This window comes from Halichoerus grypus, chromosome 9 (genome assembly GCF_964656455.1).
Source record: "Halichoerus grypus chromosome 9, mHalGry1.hap1.1, whole genome shotgun sequence".
Lineage (NCBI taxonomy): Eukaryota > Metazoa > Chordata > Mammalia > Carnivora > Phocidae > Halichoerus > Halichoerus grypus.
In genome coordinates this window covers 102,037,264-102,060,056 of record NC_135720.1, presented here as the reverse complement: position 1 = coordinate 102,060,056, position 22,793 = coordinate 102,037,264, and the positions used below count along the sequence as shown (strand labels likewise).

The window sequence follows — 22,793 nt, the reverse complement described above, 5'->3', positions numbered from 1 at the left end:
CATTTGTTAATACTTTTTTTCTAAATTAATCTGTTACTGGGGCTCCTGGCTTGCTCAGGGGATAGAGCGTGTGACTCTTCATCTCAGCGTTGTGAGTTTGAGCCCCACATTGGGTGTAGAGATTACTTAAAAATAAAAAATCTTTTAAAAAATAAAAATTAATTAATCTCTTAGTTTATTTTCCTCCTTTGGCTGCTAAGTTACACTATATAAATGAAAATTTTACTACCTTTCATCAGTGCTATGAGATGGTGAATTAAACACTAGTAGATCTGCTGACTTCAGTCCTCGAGGAAGCTTGCATAATTTGAGTCCTTGAACATTCAAAATCAAACCCTCTGCCTTCCCAATTCTTCCCTGAACCTCTATCAGCTCTGAGATCCCTATCTGGCTTAGTAGCATCACCAACCTGATAATCATCTATACTAATCCTCAAGGCTATCTCTTCTCACACACAATCCAATTTCTCATCGTGTCTATGGGGTGTTTCTGTTGTGTGTTCCTGCCTCTCCATTCGTTTCCCAAAAAGTAGCCAAGTGTATTTCCTCAAGAGGGGTGTCATTTCCACATGCCAGACATGTGCTCAAGCACAACGGAATGGACATTCATTGTGTTTGGGGCCACCGGGCACGTTTAAACCCCCTTCCTACCTTTGCGATAGCTCTCTTAGCCTGTTTAGTTAGGAATCAGGAATTCGGCCAGCACCAGATCTGGTTTTGTGGGGCATGAAGCCAATAAAATTTTAGGGGCCTCCTTCAATAAAAAGCAACAAAATAATGAATTTAAAATTAGGTTTAAAAATTAAGTGCTTATTTCAAATTAGAAAAAAATCAAAACAGATTACGAATTTTAAAAAGCTGACCAGTACCACAACCGTCACAAATCAAAAAAAATAGTAATTCTTTTTGACTACATCTTCACATGACAATGATTTTATAATATTTTTTTAAGATTTTATTTGTTTATTTGAGAGTGAGCACAAACAGGGGGAGCAGCAGAGGGAGAGGGAGAAGCAGGCTCCCCGCCGAGCAGGGAGCCTGATGCGGGGCTCGATCCCAGGACCCTGGGATCATGACCTGAGCCGAAGGCAGATGCTTCACTGACTGAGCCACCCAGGTGCCCTATAATATTTTTTCTACACAAGAATAGAAAGAAGGGCACCGGGCTGGCTCAGTTGGTAGAGCATGTGACTCTTAATCACAGGGTTATAATTTCGAGCCCCACGTTGGGTGTAGAGATTACTTAAAAATAAAACCTTAAAAAAAATGGAACAGAAAGATATTTTAGTCTTTCCTTTAGCAAGGTTGGTCAAGAAAAAATTTTATTGATTGTTTAGAAAGTTTCTTTAAAGTTTCACAAATCATGGTTGATCATGTTGTGTGCATTTAGTAAGTGTGGTGGGGAAGACAGAATTGCAGTTATGGTATCTTTCTTTTGCAAATTGTCCCAAACCTATGACCTTTCTAGGACTCTCCCAGGGCCTTGGAAGGGCTCTGTGCATGTGAGGGGTCCTAACGCTCCAGCTTCATAAGCACCGTGTTCATGCCATCTCTCCATGCATTGAGGCTTCACTAATCAGCTATAATCATGAAGATTTCACCCCAGAAGCAAACGAAGGCAGGAAGCAGGAGCCTTTGCAATCTACCATTTCACAGCAATGACAACAGAGGTGTTGCTCTTCCAGAACCTGCTTGGTGAATTTTCTTTGTTGGGTCCCGGAGTGACTGGCATGGGCAATGGTGCCCTCTCCCCCAAGCAGCCTCACAATATGATGTGGGGCGTGGATCCAGGCTGCTGAGCCTCTGGGCCCGACTTTCCAGCCCTCTTGGAGATTCCATGAGGTACCAAACATACTTTACTAAATTTAAGTTATTTTCTGGGCACCTGGCTGGCTCAGTCGGTGCAGCATGCTACTCTTGATCTCGGGGTTGTGAATTGGGGCCCCACACTGGGTGCAGAGATTACTTAGAAATAAAATATTTAAAAAATAGAGTAGTTTCTGTTTGCAACTGCAAATCCTGACTGATACATGTGAGACTGTGCTCTGCGGGGCTAAGGCTGGGGCTGAGGCATCACGAGCCCACCTGAGAGAATAGAATAATCCAAGGACGAAAAGTGAATCTGACCAGGATGCACAGGCAAAAACTAGCGTCCAAATGCTAGAAGAGTTAAGGATGAAGGTCAAATGCCTGGGGCTCAGAGTTGAAGGTAGAAGTCAGGGAGCCAAAAATCTTGATCGGTGGAAAGAGATGAAAGCAAAAGAGATTGAGAAAAGGTAAGGAAAGGTAGGTCAAGACCTCGTTTGTTAGGCCTATAGTTGGATGATATATAGGAGGGTGGGTGGGTGGGGGCTTGAAAAGCAATAGGAGCCTGGCCAATACTGTTAACTCAGGCTTTCATTAGCTTGCACTTGGACACACAAAAGCCTTCTAACCTCGCCCACCTTGTTTTCTGTCCTGCAGTAAGTTGTTTATACGAATCATCACTTGTAGCCATCGTTATTGCCCTACTTAAAACAAAATCAATTGTGGCTCCCCATGGCCCATAGAACATCACCGAACTCATTAGCCTGGCATTTCTGACCCTCTCTCATCTAGGTCAGTCCATTTCTCCAGTTCATTCCTCATTAATCTTCTCGTACTCCATACTAGAGCCACGCTTAACTGTTTGGTGTTTCCTAGACATGCATTTCATTTTGCCATGTGCGTGCTCGTTCTTTCTGCCTGGGAGCCCTCCCTGTTACTTCTCAGCACATCCAAATGCTCTTGTCTTTCAAAGCAGTTCAAATGCCACATTTCTTCAGCAGCAACATTTCTTCCCCTGGAGCTTAACACTGACTGTAACTTTCATGAGGCTTTTTGCTTTCCTTCTTGCCTTACAGTTACTTAGGCACATATTTTTATTTCCTCTAAGAAGCCATAAAGTTACCCTGGATCAGAATTCTTGGCACAGGGCCTCGTATATTACAGATGCCCCAAATAGTGTCAAACAGAGAATCAAATGAAGCAACTCCTGACACATAATTCTCCGTAGAACCTAAAACAGGTGTTGGTGGCCTAAGGTGTGGTAGGAAAAGTGAAATGCAAATTGTTACACATATCTCTGTTAAGTGTTCACTAATTTATTAAAGATCAGAGTTTTACTTTACCAAAACCACTTTCAGCCTTGGTTTTAATAATCTTTAAAAAAAGGTATTGGGGGAGGAGAGGGGGAGGGACACTAAGCAATAACTTCAGAACATTCTCCTTACTCTGATTTAATTGCAAAATAAACACCTCCCACAGCAATTTGTAATGCAGAGGAGCGCTTGTGTCCACATGGGGGGAAAAATGAGTTTTGTCCTTCACTCCTGCCAGACATAGCGACGTAAGTAATTGCACTTCAACAAACTGAATAATAGGAATGTAGTTTTTGGAGATCACCTTAAGAAAAATGAAAAGAAGAAGATGACATTCCTTTAATTTCTCAAATAGAATTATTTTGTGTCTTAATTAAACACATTGTTCTACCAGCAGCATTGCCCCCAAATTTTGATTAGCAAGTGATATGCTTGCTCTATTATAAAAATCTAAGAAATTTTTGTTTCTCAGATTCTGTGCAAATAAAATTATATTTCTTTGCCAACATGTTAAATGAATGCAGCAATCTCGGGACGTCTGGGTGGCTCAGTCAGTTAAGCATCTGCCTTCGGTTCAGGTCATGATTCCAGGGTCCTGGGATCAAGTCCCGCATGGGGCTCCTTGCTCAGCAGGGACCCTGCTTCTCCTTTTGCCTACCTTCCCTCCTGCTTGTGCTCTCTCTCTCTCTCTCTGATGAATAAATAAAATCTTTAAAATAAATAAATAAATAAATAAATAAATAAATAAATAAAGCAATCTAAATTTCAAATCTTTTATAGAGGTTCTTTTGCATAACTTCCCCATATCAGAGCTGTAAGTGATGCTTTTCCTTATTAGAAATTTACAGGAAATATTCTTGAGAGCCTTCTCATTTCCCTTACCAGTGTAAATCCTACGTATATCAAACATAAAGGGAGGGATATCGAATCATAAAAAGAAACTTCTTCAACATAAAATCTCTATGAACATGAAATAACTTCAGTAGAATAAAGAAGAAAAATTCTGATAAAAAAGTGTTTAAATCTCTGCCCATATTTGGGGGAAAGAAAATGAGACTAAAGTCTAAACCAAAAGTTTGGGGGATTCATCTGTCTGGGGCCATTTTTTTCTTTTCCATTAAAGCCTATCTGGGACATTTAATACGTACCTTAAATATTTAAAAACAAATTCTAATGTGAGATCCAAACAAAGCAAATGACCCATTAGACAAATGTGGGGGTTTCAATGCCAACAAAGTTAGAAGATAGGAAAGGTGAATGGTGGGGGTAGGGAATGAAATCATTTTGCTACTATTTTTATAAAACTCAGAAAATTAATTTTCCCCATCAATAGCTGGGGATTCAGTTAGTGTAAACAGGGAACGATATCTAAGATTTAAAAAATGCCACAATTTTTCTTAGTTTGTTTGAATACTTTCAAACGTATATATTCCCCAGATAAAGAAAACACACTGTGTGAAAGATAATTTAGCTTTACTTTGGTAAAGTAAAACTCTGATCTTTAATAAATTAGTGAACACTTAACAGAGATACGTGTAACAATTTGCATTTCACTTTTCCTACCACACCTTAGGCCACCAACACCTGTTTTAGGTTCTACAGAGAATTATGTGTCAGGAGTTGCTTCATTTGATTCTCTTATCATCATTTTGTATCATAAATGGAGTCTATGGAGGCCATCAGGCTGAAAGCGAATTTATGTTCTAAGATATATTTTCCTTCATAAATCCTTTATATTTGCTGCTAGGCTTTGGAGCACATGCCTTTAAGGCCTCTTGGGAAAGGCCTTTATTTGGTTGGACCATGAAATTGCCAATATGTTCATCATTTTTAACCTATTAAGCATCAATTTCTCCTGGCTTAACCTAACATAATCAAAGGTCAAGTCAAAAGCTGAAGAGGTTTTCTGTCAACTGTCTTTATCAGCATCCTGTGACATTTGCAGAACTCTTACCACCTTCAAAATAATGAGATGTAGGCTATGCTGAGCCACTTTTCCCCGTCCCCACGCAAAGCGGAGTGATTCCTTATTTCCTTCCTCCGCCATTGACTGTAGCTCACGGTCTTGTTTTCCGTTGTCACTATCTCCAGAAAGCAGAGCCACACCTCTAAGAGAATGTCATCCTGCCCTGATGACTTCTCTGGTAATGTAACTTTTTGATCGTCTACTTCTGGTCCACTGTTTCAAAGCTCCACCTATTGCTTTGTATTGAATTAACTTTTAGTACATGATGAGGAAAAATACTGGGGATTTTGAATCACTGAGTTTTAGAGTGAGAGAGAAATCTTAGCAATTGCTTAGCCTAACTGTCCTATAATGAATATCGATGGTTGCTTGTTCCCTCTGTCAGCCCAATTTTCACCTGGTCTTCCATCCTCCCCGATGCCGCCAGTGTGTTTTGGCAATGGGCTTGACTTAGCAGTGGGAATGATCTCATTGGCTCAGAATCTCAGTCTAAGCTAATCTGTTCAACTGGATCCTTGTTATTAGGACGGGTGTTATGGGCTGAATTGTGTCCCTCCAGAATTTACATGTTGAAACACTAATCCCCAGTACCTCAGAATGTGACTGTATTTGGAGCTAAGTCCTTTAAAGAGGTAATTAAGTTAAAAGCAGGTCACTGAGGTGGGCCCCGGTCCAATATGACCAATGTCCTTATAAGAGAAAGAATTGAACCCGGACACGTACAGAGGAAAGAGAAGTAGAAGACCCAGGGAGAAGATAGCCATCGACAAGCCAAGGAGAGAGGCTGCAGAAGAAACCAACCCTATTGAAACCTTGATCTTGGACTTCTAACTTCCAGAACTGTGAGAAAATAAATTTCTGTTGTTTAAGCCACCCGGTCTGTGGCATTTTGTTTTGGCAGCCCTCATAAACTAATCCAATGGAGTAGGCATTGGAATGGGACCCAATTTGAGACAACAGGGAGGGAAGTTTTTGGAAACCTCTAGGAAAAGAATATTCCTTGTTTAAAGGAGAATACCAGAAAAGACACTCTTCTCCACGTTGTGAGGTGGAGATGTGAAGCTTGTAAATTCTGCAGCCAAATTTGTCACCAAGAGGGATGCTACTCTGAAAATGAGCCAATACTCAGAGATGCGCTTAGCCGGGAAAATTGTGAAAACAGTTGCTGGAATTACTTAATTAAGCCAACCTCAAAGCCTGCTCAATCACTGAAGTTCCAGTTATGTGGGCCAATAAATCTTCTCAGTTGTTCAAACAAGCTAAAACCAAGTTTTCTGTTACAGTCTCTGTTGTGTTTGGTAAGTTACCTACCCCTTCATTTTACAGAGAGAGCCTGAGGCTTCTTCAAATCTAAGGGACCTGTTTTGAGTTAATCTGTTCAGCTGGATCAGAAACAAAAATTTCTTGTTTTGAGTTATTTAATCTATCCTTAACACAACCAGGTTAAAGGTTGAGGGTACATGACTAAATGGTAAGAACATTAAGAAGAGTTTACAAGTAAAGGGTTTCACAAACAGGATGAAGAAAATATTCACTCTTAAGTGATCAATCCAGAAAGGCTAAAGATAGAATTGGAAGTATTAGAAAAGGAGAAAAATAATCTGAAAAGTAGCTTTTGGGGTCAGTAGGTCAACTCTTATGTCCCTGCCACTAGCCTCCTTGTTAGTGTCTTTAGTAGGCACTCTGCCTTACCCAACATGTAGCCCCCCCCACCCTTTGTTTTATTGCCTTCCTGCTTATGGATGTCAAGATTCCTGTGCTGCTCCAAACATTCTTCCATCTGGGAGTAGCCCACTTGCACCTCTGCCCAGTTTTGAACACCCGAATTCTTATATTTATGCTCTGCCATGATCTGGAAAGCATAATTACATTTTCAAAGTAGCTTTCATATTTTTTAAGTGTTTTATGAGAATGTAGATCATGGTGATCCCTTTTTTTCATTTATTTTATTTTATTTAAATTCAATTAATTAACATACAGTGTATTATTAGTTTCAGAGGTAGAGGTCAGTGATTCATCCATTGCATATCACACCCAGTGCTCATTCCATCACGTGCCCTCCTTAATGCCCATCACCCACTTACCCCACCCCCCACCCACATCCCCTCCAGCAACCCTCAGTTTGTTTCCTATGATTAAGAGTCTCTTATGGTTTGTCTCTCTGATTTCGTCTTGTTTTATTTTTCCCTCCCTTTTATAGAAAAAGCATATTAAACATTTGAGGAAGTGGGAATTTTACCATATTTGCCTACTTTGAACTTCTTGACAGCTTCAAGCCACTCTATCTCATTTACATTTGCTCTAGAATATAGAAAGTGTCACACTGAGATATTCTTATTTTATACATTTTAGGTCATGATTTTGTGAATGAAGTCCTTTAAATCTTGGCAAGCTAAATTATGAATAGGGATTATCAATCAAATTTAAATTTTATCTTTAAAAAACATGTTAGAGCAAGAAAATCTTAGAGCTTAGAATTGTGGCATATAGTACAGGACAAATAAATATCAATTAAATATTTGAATGAATAATTTTTTTTGTTTTTGTTTAGTTTTTTTTATGAATGATTTCTGACACCATTTTGTGAAGTGTTTGTGCATTGCAAGTTGATGAATAATTTTGTGTAAAAAAAAATGACCTCTCAGGTCAGTTTAGTATCAACTTTTCAAAATTTCAAATAATATATATAACAAGAAAAGATAAGCTGGGCTATGAAGTTAGTGGGCTGTACATGGGATGCTATGTACAGTTTGCATTTAAGTTTCATTCAGATATTACACAAAGCCTTGAATTTTGGGATACCATTATGCAAGGAACCCATAGAAGGTATCCTTCTCTCCCAGCAGTGGGAGGAGCAATTAGAGTTACAGCTCTTCTAAATTGCTACATTGTCCTCTTTTACATGGTGCCATTACTTTCCTGTCACCCTTCTGTATGCTGTGGCTCAAATAAAAAAAAAAACACTCTGGGGGTGCCTGGGTGACTCAGTCGTTAAGCGTCTGCCTTCGGCTCAGGTCATGATCCCAGGGTCCTGGGTTTGAGCCCCGCATCGGGCTCCCTGCTCAGCGGGGAGCCTGGTTCTCCCTCTCCCACTCCCCCTGCTTGTATTCCCTCTCTTGCTGTCTCTCTCGCTGTCAAATAAATAAATAAAATCTTTAAAAAAAAAAACCAAACCACTCTGGGTTTTTACAGTTGACATGGATAGAGTATCACCCTTGTCTTCTAAAGGCTTCCAATTTGCTGTAGGGCCACACTATTGAGTATTTAAGCAAAACAGAAGTTGACAGACCTGTACGATTCTGTGCTAGAAAAATCTAAGAACTTCTGTTTGTTTTTTAATAAATCAGGCACAGTCAAAATTCTGCTTCTGTTTTTGTTTTGATAGCTTAAATTCTCATGGTTGGTTCTTTTCTGCTGTTGTTCTTATTTTAATGATTTCAAAATTTGAAATGTTCAGGGTTTAAGTTGCTCATTCTCTTAAAATACAATTGCCATTACATCTAAATGTATGTCCAACCCCTCATTCTAGTCAGGAACTTGACATGGGAAAATTATCATTTTATTAGGGTCAATTTACTTGGCCATTCATATTTTTCTGGAAACTGTAGTCTAGAAATTGGATGTGAATAGTCTAGAATTTCTGCATTTGTGATCGAAAATCCTAAATATTCAGAACACCAACCTTTGAAGTTAGCCAAAAATAGTCACCGAAGCACTGGTTGATTTTGTATTTTAATATACTCTATGTCTTCTTTCTTCATGCCAGAAACGACCAAAAAAAAAAAAAAGTTTCCTTAAGAAAATGTTAACTACTTGATCAAAGAATGAAAAGAACAATGCATTTAAGTTTCATTCAGTAACATCGGCTTCACTGTCCTTAGCTCAGCTTTCTTTTCTAAATTTTGTGTATCAAGTGCTCCTTCTGCACAGATATCTGAAGACAAAACTAATTAAAAAGAATGTGTCCTGTTTCTTGAGTGTAGCTAGTAAGGATTAAAAACTATGCCTGCTGGCAGCCAATCAGCTATAATTTTTTTTTTCTTGCATGCTCAGCGTTGACATAACAAGGGGAATCTAATCTCCTAGCCAAGTTTTACTAACTGCAACTCTGTGGGGGAGAAAGTTCTTTCTGATCTTTGCTGGTCTAAAAACTACAGCCATTGAATAATTTCCATATTAAATTACATGGTAAACAAGTTATCTTCAGTTTTAGGCTATCAAGAAGACTTCGACAAAGTACTTTGTATTTCCATTTGTTTCCCCAGGGCAAAGGTTTTCTGCTCAAACCACCATTATAATTTCCAATCACTGAGATCTAAGAAGTTAAATGAGACTAGGAGAGTATCAGTGGCATTTTGGTACCCAACAAGAAACCATTAGAAATCCCTGAAAGGGCACATAAACTTTCTCACAGTCTAGGAAATAGCACATCAAATGAAATTTCCGTCCAAGATCATGAAAGAACAACAAAAATCAACAGACAAAACTAAATAGCAATAACAAACAAAAACAACCCTTCATTTGTAGCCTCCTTCCTGGCTGCAGATTTGAGATTTCGTGAACATGCCAGAAGCAGCCAGGCAGGTCTCATGACTCACAGGCACATGATGCTTCTTTCTGCTGGGAGCTCAGACAGGTGGATCCAGATTTGATCGGTTCACCAACTTTGTAGTGGGATCTCAAATATATCACCCAGGGGTTGGTGGAAAACGATGCTGTTTGAATCTTTCAATGAATGCTTATTGATTCAAGGTAACTTTGAAAAAGGAAAGAAAATGAACTTTCAAATTCAAGTAAGTTATGTGACAGCAGGCTCAGTATAAAGATTCACTTTTAGGGGTATCTAGGTAAGATCTAGGTCAGTTTTCACCAATTTCTATGACCTCTCAGAGTCTCAGGTTCTTCAACTGTGAAATGGGTACTTCAGTACTGTAGTTGTTTTTCAAGGTTGAGTGGAAATTAAGTCTGAGCTATGTAGAGCAGTTTTCATACAGTAGGTGTGCCCTAATGGTTTGTAGCCATTATCCACCTTAACCAACCCCCATTCCCACCGCAACAGTAACAGTTTACAGTTTATTGCATTTGTTTATTCTTTCCATCTTTTCATGCAAATATATGACATTTTCATTTACAAGTGTAGAAAACATATGAACATTTCCTTAACGAGTATCCCCGTCTGACCTCAAAAGCAAACAGGAGTTAGTATATGAGATTTTCTTCTAGTTAACAAAGGTTCTCTGATCCTTTTCTGCCAGGTTTTCCTTATCACCTGCCATTTGTATACCTATCTTTCTTTACTGGCTTTTGTTTATGTATAACCACAGCTTTCACGGCTTCGCAAATCTCAAATAATGGTTCAGTGGGTGGTGTGTCTTTAGAGAGGAGACAGATGGATTTGGGGTAAGCATGAGTCCTTGTTGTTGCTGATGGTGATGGTGTTTCATGCCTGCCAGGGAGATGTAGGGTCCAGGGACTGAAACAAACAAGGAAATGGATAGATTGTACCTAATATAAAAAGTAGCTTGTGTTTGCGCTTTATGGCTTTCCTGTATACTTTACTTCATTGAATAAGGTTAACATGGTTATTTAGCATTTTCCTGCCAGCTCTGGAGAGGGCCTTGGAATCCCCTGTGGCTGGATCAGCAGCATCAGCATCACCTAGAAATTTGTTAGAAATCCAGAATCTCAGCTGCCCTCTTCCCAACTGCTGAATCAGAATCTGCATTTCAGTAACACCCCCATGTGATGTAGGTGGACAGTATAGTTGGAGAAGCTCTGACCTGGGGAAACTTTAAATGTTTTACTCACCAGTTGCCTAGGATTACTGACTGTCTCAAGAGGTCTTTTAATTGAATTGAGATTTTATTCAAGACTCACAACATTCAGAATAAGTTTACTACATCCTCTTGGTAGTATGCAATGTTAGTTATCTTTCACTGATTTTGGAAGCAGTAGGTTTACTGAATGAGAGTAGACAGAGGTTTGTTGTTTTTTTTTTTTCTTTTAAGATTTTATTTATTTATTTGACAGAGAGAGACACAGCAAGAGACAGAACACAAGCAGGGGGAGAGGGAAAGGGAGAAGCAGACTCCCCCCTGAGCAGGGAGCCCCATGCGGGGCTCGATCCCAGGACCCTGGGATCATGACCTGAGCTGAAGGCAGACACTTAACGACTGAGCCACCCAGGCGCCCCTATTTTTCTTTTCACCATGCTTGTTTCAAGATATTTAGGTCTTACGGGGTGCCTGGGTGGCTCAGTCGTTAAGCGTCTGCCTTCGGCTCAGGTCATGATCCCAGGGTCCTGGGATCGAGCCCTGCATGGGGCTCCCTGCTCAGCAGGAAGCCTGCTTCTCCCTCTCCCACTCCCCCTGCTTGTGATCCTGCTCTCACTGTGTGTCTCTCTGTCAAATAAATAAATAAAATCTTAAAAAAAAAAAAAAGATATTTAGGTTTTACTTTTCTTTGAACTTCTCAATCATGTGCAAAATTATGAAATGTTTCCCAACCATATAGTACAAGAGATCAGGTTGTTAAAGGCAGTGTCAGGATCTACTATCCTACTATTTCTTAAAAAGTGTACAGGATTTTGGTTAATGGTGTTGAGATGCATTTGCTCATTACTCTGTCAGTTGGTTTATCACTCAGCTGGGACCTGCTGCTCACTATGAAGTTTTTGGTGGATATACAGCTTTACATCATTCTGTTATTCTTATAATGTTATACTCGTATTGCATTGTTAGCTAATAACTCAGAAACTAAAGAAATACTAATGACAAAGTACAAGATTATCAATGAGGACCATAAGTATGATACTAATTCTCCAAGTCTCGGATTGATCCTCTCCAGATCCATCAGGATACAATCATCAAATCAAATTCTTAAATAGTATATCCAAATGTATTGATTTCTTTTTAAAAAATCAAACTTAAATACAAAACAAGTGCAAGGATTACAGCCATTCCAACTTTTCAATTATTGGACATGACTATTCACACATGTGTCATTTGCAGGGAGGTGCTTACAACCCCTGTTACCTCATCATTTGTAAACAAAACACAAAAGAGAAAAGAGCAGTTGATTTTCTCTTACGTGGAAAGTGCAAAAATTCAAAACACCAATTTATGAGAGCATTTATCAATTTTTGATGCCATAACAGTTAAATTTTTCCCCAAAGTAAATAAAATAAATCTTTTAAAATTTATTTGTTGGTAAGTAAATGTTCCTTATAAAATTAAAATGACCTAATACTTATCTAATTTATTTAATTATTAGATAATTAGATAATTCCTATTTGTGAAGTAGGAAAAGATTGGATATCTTCACATGTGATGGCCATCATTAAGGAAAATATACAATGAGTTTCCTAATATAATATTAAATACTATGCTGACCTAAAATAAAATATTTAAAATTTAAAACCTCTTCTTTAGTATTTGAGTTTTGTTTCTTAAAAAGTCTGCAGGGCTGTGGTTATGGAGCCCAGATTCACTAACTACTTTATCACTTCGTTTATCACTCATCTGAGACCTACTACCCACTATAAAGTTCTGCATTATATCATAGAAAAAGGTGAGATTATTTTTAAATTCATACAAAAGTTTAATCATATATTACCGTGGAAAGAGTTTGAGGTCCAAAAACGTTGAAGAAGCTGAAGTAAAATTTACTAGGGCATTTCCAAATTTCTTTCAAATTCCCTTACTTCTCAGATACCTTGGGCCTTCCTGCTATCTGTCTCCACTCTACTCCCTGTGAAAATCTGCTGTCCCAGAATTTGCTGATAAATTTACGCTCAGATAAGACTGAAGGATTTAGTGCTATTAGGTGCTAGCTCATTTTATTTTATTTTTAAGATTTATTTATTTATTTATTTGAGAGAGAGCACTTGCTCTTTTTTTAAAAAAGAGATTTTCTTTATTTATTTGTCGGAGAGAGAGAGCGTGCACAAACAGGGGGAGCGGCAGACAGAGGAAGCAGGCTCCCCACAGAGCAAGGAGCCGGATGTGGGAATTGATTCCAGGGCCCTGGGATCATGACCTGAGCCAAAGGCAGATGCTTAACAGACTGAGCCATCCAGGCATCCCAGATGGTAGCTCAATTTAATAAGAAGAAAAATCTCAGACACTATTAGAACCCAAGGTATTGAGAATGAACTGGAGATGCATTCTGACAGTTTGGGAAAACTTGATGCCTTTGAAACCACCTGCCTGCTTTGGCTACTTGTAAGTCCTGTCTAGTTGTAGAATGCTGCCAATATTCAGATGATTAAGCATAGCAATGGTATCAATGTCAGCATGGAAAGAGAGTGTGGTGCAGAGCTGTCTTTGTCCTTGACTCTACTAGAAATTTTGTATTAGTGAAGACCCATTTGTCAGATTTCCAGGTGGCATGAAACTGATAGAGTGAGTGGGTTGAATGGCAGTAAATTATAATCCGAAAGAAAAAGATGCTAGAAGTTGAATTTAACTTTTACCAGGGACAAAATGAATCACACTTGAAACCCCAAATCCTACTCTACCACAGGAACAGATGGGTAAGATTCGGTCACCAAATGCATTCATTGCTTCATTGATAGAAGTAGAGGGTCTAGAATGGTAGGTGGTAGATTTCTCTCTTCTGCACTAGTCAGGACGTTGGATGCATTTTAAAAGTTTGTTGAAAAACCTGGAATGGAGACAATCAACCAGGAGGGGAAAGACACATAAAACACATCAGCTGGAAAGGGTTGAAGGAACTGGGGATGTCAAGCTAGGAAAAGTGAAGACTCAGGAGTAAGAGACTATCCTCACATCTTTTATTTATTTTTATTTTTATATTTTAAAGACCTTATTCATTTATTTGACAGAGGCAAAGCTAGAGAGGGAACATAAGCAGGGGGAGTGGGAGGGGGAGAAGCAGGCTTCCCTCAGAGCAGGGAGCCCGATGCGGGGCTCAATCCCAGGACCCTGGGATCATGACCTGAGCCGAAGGCAGACGCTTAATGACTGAGCCACCCAGGCGCTCCTAACCTCACATCTTTTAATCTCTGCCCAATGTGGGGCTCAAACTCACAAGAGTCACATGCCTTACTGACTGAGCCAACCAGGCACCCCTCTCTTCACATTTTTAAAGGGACCAATGAGAAAGGGTTAGACTTATTCTGTTAGGCCCTATGAGGGCAGAGTGAAACACAGTAATATAAATAACTCTATTATTCAGAGGTATCTGAAGAAAGTTTTCTTTGCCTCAAGGAGCAACGAATTCCCAATTAAAGATAGGGTTGAAGGATAGACTGAATTCTACTTGGCAAGGATAGCTTGAATAACCAGATAAATAGTTGGACCAAATGCCTTTTACGGCCTCTTTCAGCAGAGAAACTCTGTCCTTCCACATTTCTATTACAAAATTACAGGGATAAGGAAGTTAAAATCATCAGAATAATCAGAAGTTGTATCTCTAAATCTTGGGTAAATTTCTTGACCATCTGCTAGTACTTGGAAGTTTCTTTTCTATTAAATCATTTTCTATTTCCAGAACACACGAATTGAATTTTTACTTCATATTGGCAAATAGACTACACTCGATAATTCTTTGCACTAGGATACTTTTTGGTGACAAACTTTTGCTTTTATTACGCAGATGAAAAAATTTTCATACTCTTTCCCTTCAATATTTCTCATACAGTGAATTATTCTTTATAGTAGTAATCTCTGATGTCAAAGGTTTTTGGTTTCTCTAGGATTGTATTGGTAAAGATTACATACCAACTTTTATCACATTATTTCTGAGTAAAATAAAAGTACAGTGATAGCTTTTGTGTAATTGATTTAGTGTGTGTCACAGTTAAGGCAGAGATACTTTTTGCTACTGTGAATCCTGAGTCATGAATGGTTGATTCCCAAACTTAGAGTGTTTACTATGTGTCAGACAGTGTCCTAAGGTTTAAAAAATATCAATTCATTTGATCCTCAGAACACTATAAGATATGTACTATTATTATGGCCATGTTCTAAATGAGGAATTAGGCAATAATTGGCCTAAGTACCACATAAGATTGCAGTAAGCTACTCCTCATGGTCACAGTATCCTAATTTTTTGTCTTTGTAATCAAAACCAGGCTCAAACCCCTCCTGAGACATGCCATCACGTCTACTGTACCTCATAATGTCACATGCTTCAAAACTAATTTTATTTTCCTTCTACTTCATTAAAATTAACATTCTCTGGTGAATTTGATTCAACCATTTATTGGGAAAAACAGAAATCTGATTGAAATTAATTCACACTAAGGGGTATTAAACTATCAATAGATAGATTCTGGCTTAACATAGTTGTTGCATGGGTTTTTAATTTTAAAGGAGAACACTTGCTACTTTGCAATAGTTTTTAACATTTAGGAGGTCCAACTTTTGGGGTCTAGCAGGAGGGACCAAAATTCCAACAATCTAGCCCCAAACACAAAAGCTCTGCTTTTCTATGTCAGGGTTGTACATAAAATTTTGTCTGGAAAAATAAAGGAGACTCCACTGCTTAAAATAATAATATATATAGAACCATTGCCCTAATGAACTTTCTTTCCGGCTCTTCTTCCCCTCCCTTGCCAGCCATGGAACATATTCCATCCACTCCCTCCCCGCTAAGGAAGCCCTTAAGAGGCTCACAAAACAGGGCACAGCCCCTCTGTGTTCAATGAACTTCAGGAGGAGTTACAGGAAGTAATTTTTTTTTAAGTTTTTATTTAAATTCCAGTTAGTTAGCATAGTGTTATAATATTCATATGGTATTTGTCTTTCTCTGTGACTTGTTTTGCTTAACATAATACTCTCTATCTGGCTCCATCCATGTTGTTGCAAATGGCAAGATTTCATTCTTTTCTATGGCTGGATAATATTCCAGTGTGTGTGTGTGTGTGTGTGTATGTCTGTGTGTGTGTGTGTGTCTGTGTGTCTGTGTATCTCTATCTCTATCTATATGTGTGTGTGTGTACCATATACCACATCTTTATCCATTATCAGTCGATGGACACTTGGGCTGTTTCCATATCTTGGCTATTATAAATAATGCTGCTATAAACATTTCGGGTGCATGTATCCCTTTGAATTAGTATTTGTATTCTTTGGGTAAATACCTACTAGTGCAATTGCTGGATCATAGGGGTTCTATTTTTAACTTTTTGAGGAAACTCCATACTGTTTTCCAGAGTGGGCTCCAGTTTGCATTTCTACCAACAGTGCAAGAGGGTTCCTTTTTCTCCACATGCTCCCCAACACCTGTTGTTTCTTGTGTTGTTAATTTTAGCCATTCTGACAGGTGTGAGGAGATAGTTCATTATAGTTTTGATTTGCATTTATCTGATAATAAGTGATGTTGAGCATCTTTTCATGTGACTGTTGGCCATCTGTATGTCTTCTTTGGAAAAATGTCTATGTCTTCTGCTCATTCGTCAATTGGATTATTTGTTTTTTGGGTGTTGAGTTTTATAAGTTCTTCATATATTTTTGATACTAATGCTTTATCAGATATATTATTTGCAAATATCTTCTCCCATTCCGTAGGCTGCCTTTTAGTTTTGTTGATTGTTCCCTTCACTGTGCAGAAACTTTTTATTTTGATGAAGTCCGAATAGCTTATTTTTGCTTTTGTTTCCGTTGCCTCAGGAGATCAGGAAGTAATTTTGAGCAGATGCTTTCAGCCTCTCAACAAAGTGAAATCATACCACAGAGGTGAACATCTTGGCGACAGGACTATTCTATTTGATACCTGGTGCCAACAGCCACATTTCCCAGCATCCTGACCTTAAAAATTATCGACAAAGCAAAACTTTTAATACTGGGCACAACAGGAAAGTCACCAGCCACCTCTATGCATAGTCCCACAGTAGCATTCCTCCTGTCCACCTTAGAAAAAGCCTGAGTCATCTGGGGACCTGGACACCTCAGCCCCAGGCAGGCGGCCCTGCTTCTCTTCCTGTTCACCGGCTGAGATTGCATCTGAGAGTGTCTACAACTTCTCTGGTGGAGTCAGATTTCTGGTCATGGGTCAGGTCACTGCTTGAAGCGGTTTCTTCCTCCACACCCAGTGAATTCTCCAAGGAATCATGAGTATATATGCAGATTTCTAGAGTCACATCTTGTAGTATTGACAGCAGCCGAGAAATGTCTCTCTGGTTCTAGTCAGTGATTAACTTTTGAAGGCAGCTCTTCAACAGCTGGTTTAAGTGTGTGTGTGTGTGGAGGGGGGACATAGAAGACCTGTCTGAAGTCTCCTTTTCCTGATCAATTAATGGCCCAATTCCAAAGGGTTGTGACTATCGTTGAGTCAGAAGTAATGAGTAAATTCCAGAGATCTGCTGTAGAACACAATGCCTATAGTTAACAATAAGTTATTGTGCACTTAAAACTTCATTGAGAGGGTCAATTTCATGTTACCATAAGAAAAAAAAGGTGGGGAGAACATAAGGAAACTTGTGGAGGTGACGGATATATTTATTACCTAGATTGTGGTGATGGTAACAAGAATGTATACATATGTCCAAACTAAGTTGTATATATTTATTATGTGCAGCTTTTTCTGTACCAACTCTTCCTCAATAAAACTGGAAAAAAAGAATGAAGTCTTATTTTCTCAGAAAGCTCTCGATTGCTGTAGAAGGGAAATCAGTGTACCTTCTCCTGGATGCCGCACTATGGTGCACAGCTGACTAGACGGTTTTCCACTTACTCCTTTAGCCCCTGGGAGTCCACAGGCCAATTCAATGACATCTGCCCAGAGCGATCAACAACTTGATTATGGTTAGAGTTGTATGCCACATTTTCCAGAGAGAAAGCCTCAGTTACCATTTCTACTCAATTCCCATTGACAGGTTCCTTTTTATATTACTAAGAGTGAGACTCCTATCACTACATACACTGGAAACATGGTTTGAGCCTGTGGTAAACCAGATTTCATCAAGACCTTTATAATAAAGGTTTTACATGTGCTTGATGATTATTAAATGCGTATGTTCAGCAGATTTGCCCTCTCTTAAATTTCAGTTCCTCATTTCAACTCACTGCTCAGACTGTGCTATTAGAAAGACCATCCCCAGCTACCAACCCTGATGTTGCATAAATCAACTCACTATCTTCCCCAGCCAAAATACCACTTCCTCTGGATTCCCCATTTCTGTCCCCATTTCTTTAAATAAAGCCTTTTTCTAGTCCCTCAGGCTCAGTATTATGTTTCCTTTACTCCTCAAAGTATTTTCATGGTTTGATAGGTTTTAGTTTTGTAAGACCATCCTACAGAACTCTTCCCGTTCTGGCATCATGCCTGCAATCCTTACAGGTGCCAACAGGGGAAATGTGCTTTCTGGCTATGGAGCTCAATCCAAAGGTTAGCCTTCCCCAAGTGATTAAAGATTACTTTTTTACCTACAGATGATGTGAAAATAATAGAATATAAAATAAAATCCAACAATTATCAGTTACTCTGCAGCTAACTATGCTCTTCCTCAACTTGACCAAATTGAAAATACATTACTTTTAGCAACTATTAATTGAGGTGGTTACCCTGGTCTGTGGACTAGCTGTATTAGAATCATTGGAGATCTTTTTATTTTTATTTTAGCTTACTTGGTTTTGTTTTGCCCTGTACTATTTAAAAATTATTTAGTTGTGAAAAAAACAAATACATGTGCAAAGTACCAATTTCAATAGTTACAAAGGATGTACCGTGAAAATAAAGTGTCCCTCCTATCCTAGACTCCAATCACTCAAACTCCCCTTCCTGGATGCATCCACTCTACTGGTTTCTTATATTTCCTTCCACAAACATATCATGTATGCATCTAGCAGATATCTTGGTTAATTTGTTTAATATCCATTCTTAACCTCTTGCTATCACGCCTTCCTGTGTGGCAGGAGCTGGAAAACTAAAAGTAACATCAGCCAGACTCCATTATAATCAGAGTTCCTGATGTGATTTAGGTTCCTCTCATCAGATGCACTTGCATGACACTTGATTTTGAAACTGAGCTAAGTGAGGAGAGACAGCAAGAGGCATCCATTTTGTTGGTGTGAATAACGGCAGAGGCTGCACAATTCAGCAGTGTAGTACTGGATTTCCAATTTAGCAGAGGCAGCTTTCTGATTGTAGTGGAGGTGATGTAACTTTTACAGACAACAGCCTTACCCACAGCCTCCAGATTCCATGTATACATACCTGATTAGATCAGTATCGTCAGCTCTCTGGTCACCTAGTTTTGCACTGTGTTCTTTGGAAATGACTCCTGGAAGCTTAGCTGAAATCTAGTTAGTTATTCAACCATCAGTTCTGAGGCCATTGAAATAGATTTTTTTTTTTTTTCTGCTTAAGCTAACTGGAGTAGATTATATTCTCTGCAGTTGAATCTTGGCTGATAAAATGTATCTAAATGTGTATGCTGTAGTAGGCTGAACAATAGCTCTCCAAAATATTCATGCGCTAATCCTTGGAACCTGTGAATATGCTGCATTTAATAGCCAAAAAAAAACCCAAAACAAAAACAAAACCCCCAAACCAATTAAGATGTAATTAATGAGGCAAATCAACTGATTTTAAAATAGGGAGAGTACCCTAGATTATTCAGGTGGGCCCAATGTAATTACAAGGATCCTTAAATGTGGAGGAGAGGGGCAGAAGAAGAGTCAGTTGGAGGAATATATGACAACTGAAGAATGACTGGAGAGATGCAAAGTTGCTGACCTTGAAGACAGAGAAAGGAACTATAAGTCAAGAAGTATAGGTGCCTTCTAGAAGCTGAAAATGCAATGAACTATTTTGAGTATAAAAATAAATATTGGGGTGCCTGGATGGCTCAGTCATTCCTTAATTTTTTAAGGAAGATTTTTAAGGAAGAATTAGCTTTTATTGATATCTCATTTTCAAATTACCATACAAACTTACCATAAAATAATTGGGCATTTTGCCCAACATCCGTTTGCAAAAAGTTTCCAAGATAGATGAATTTCTTGTTCAATTGGAGTAATAATTTTTTTTTAAGATTTTATTTATTTACTTGACAGAGAGATAGAGAGAGAGCACAAGTAGGCAGAGCGACAGACAGAGGGGAGAGGGAAAAGCGGGCTCCCCACTGAGCAGGGAGCCCTATCCGGGACTCGATCCCAGGACCCTGAGATCATGACCTGAGCCAAAGGCAGCCACTAACCAACTGAGCCACCCAGGCGCCCCTGGAGTAGTAATTTTTAATGAAAGTTCAGATTTATTTGTGTATGCGATCATTTCAATTATATGGCCATACCCAGATTTGATCATGTGAGTTCTGATGAAGACTGATTTTTATACTCACTTAGAATTTAGTCAAAATGTATGTCTGGCATACTTTTAATGTTCAATCAGGCCTGGGAAGCACATATTTACTAAATATTTACATGTGCCAGGTCCTGGCTAAACTGGCAGTAGAAAGATAAATATCTGCACAGAGTTGTACATGACAATTTATTAACAACTATGTCACCTGACCTAGAGCTTGTTTTTGATATTGACTCACTCTTTCTTGCAGGGGCAAGGCCCTTTTGTAATTCTACACATTTAAAACAGTATATATTCTGAGGATGAGTAATTAGGGTGAGAGGGAGTTTTTCTCACAATTTTATATTAAAACATTAAGAAATAGTGAAATACAAACACAGGTATAGATAGATCAGACTCCAGAAATTGATCAAGGAGATACAGATTAAGAATATGATATAGGTGGCTTTAAGATCTGTAAGAGTAATATGGATTACTGTTCTCAAACATTAGGAAGAGCTTGTCATTGAAGGGTAAACAAACCTGAATTCCAATATCACTCTATCCAGCCTAAATCAAATCCAAACATATGACCTTAAGTGTAAAAAGTGAAATTAGAATGACTAGAGCTTTTACAGTTTGTGAAAATTCAGCAAGCTGTACATTTATGACATACATACTTTTGTGATTATATTATTACTTATCAATGAACATTTTGAAACTAGGTTAAATGATAGATTATTTTTATGAGAAAAGGCCTTTCAACTGTAACATAAAACTCCAAAGTCATTACAGGGGTGCCTGGGTGTTTCATTCTGTTAAGCATCTGACTCTTGATTTTGGCTCAGGTCATGATCTCAGGGTCATGAGGTAGAGCCCCGTGTTGGGTGTGAAGTCTGCTTAGGATTCTCCCTCTGCTTCTGCCCCTCCACCCCTCTAAAAAAATTTTTTAAAAAAAGTCATTACAAAAAGATTGACATGTAGTTAAACATGCAAGTTTAAATCTTCTGAATGGCATAAAAACACTTTCAAAAGCAAAACAAAACAAAACAAAAACCCCAACATCAAGTTGGGAAAACATTTGTAACTCCCTTGTACAGACTCTTATCAAACAGGATCCAACCAGGAAAAGAGATCTCTAAATATCTGAAACATAGAGAATCTAGTACCGGAATTGTTTTCATTGCTGATGCAAAAGGCAAAAAGCCAAAAAGAGGATGGTAAGCACCTCAAGAGCAAGTAGCCTCTTGGCCCCTGAACTGGAGAGGAAAATGGAAGATGCGGTACTCCCAGAGCCCAGGAGCCAAGGGCAACTAGCTGAAACCAGAATGATGCAGGCCTTTCTAGTGGAAACAGAAGCCAGAGGGAATAGTGAATGCTGGACATGCTACTTGACCTAGGAGCTAGGGGTGGATTATCCCTTCTCTGGACCCTGTGTTAGTTTCTTATTACTGCTATAACAAATCAACACAAATTATGTGGCTTAAAACAATAAATATTTACTATTTTACAGTCTGGCGTTTAGATGTCTGAAACAGGACTCAGTAGGCTAAAAACAAGATGTCAGTAGGGCTGCATTTCTTTTTGGAGGCTCTCGAGAAGTATTTGTTTCCTTGGTTTTTTCAGCTTCTACAGGCCACCTGCCTTGGGTCATGGCCCCTTCCTTCATCTTCAAAGAGAGCAATGACTGTTAAGTCCTTCTCATAGTACCATCTCTCTGATTCTCCCACTTCCAGCTCCCCCTCCCACTTTCAAGGATCCTTGTGATTACACTGGACCCACCTGGATAACCCAGGATGCTCTCTTTAAGGTCACCTGATTTGCAAACATAATTCCATCTGCAACCCAATTCCCTTTAGTCACATAGCATACATGTTCTTCTAGGGGTTATGACCTAGGCCTCTTGGAGGGGCCATTATTCTGCCTTCCACACCTTCCAGTCTTCCACCAGGGACTCTCATTGTCCAAACTCAGCTGGAAGCCAACTGGGAAAGCAGTCTGCATGGGTCAGCACACCATATCTCCCCACCACCCCATACATACCAATGGGAAAAGGAGAAATGGATCTAAGGGCAAATGGATACCAGGAAAAATTACTCATATCCCTAGATATGAGTTCCTAGAAATCGGTGAGAAAATGATAAATAACAAAAATAGAAAAATGAACTGAGGATGTGCCTTGGTGGGTTGGCAATTTTTAGATGAAGAAATAAAAGTAGTCAATCAAAAAAGATTCTCAGCCTCCTTGATATAAATTCAAACAATAGGGAACAATGTTTCTCCTACTATATGGACTAAATTAAGAAGATTGTTAATATTCTGTTTTGGTGGCTGTGTAAATTGTTGAAAAACAGTAATTGGCATAACATTTTTGGATGGCTTTTGATCTATCAATTCCACTTCTGTGAAAAATTTCAAAGTGTGCAAAAACATATGTACAAAGATATTCACTGAGGCAGT

The 22,793-nt window shown here is 38.8% G+C and overlaps 1 long non-coding RNA gene across 1 annotated transcript; it reads left to right on the top strand.

Annotated features, from left to right (window-relative positions):
* Nucleotides 1-1,756: 1,756 nt before the first annotated feature.
* LOC118547439 (uncharacterized) lies at nucleotides 1,757-17,672 on the top strand. The gene is made up of 2 exons (XR_004923100.2): nucleotides 1,757-1,841; nucleotides 16,721-17,672. It is a non-coding gene; the product is annotated as an uncharacterized LOC118547439 (long non-coding RNA).
* Nucleotides 17,673-22,793: the final 5,121 nt, after the last annotated feature.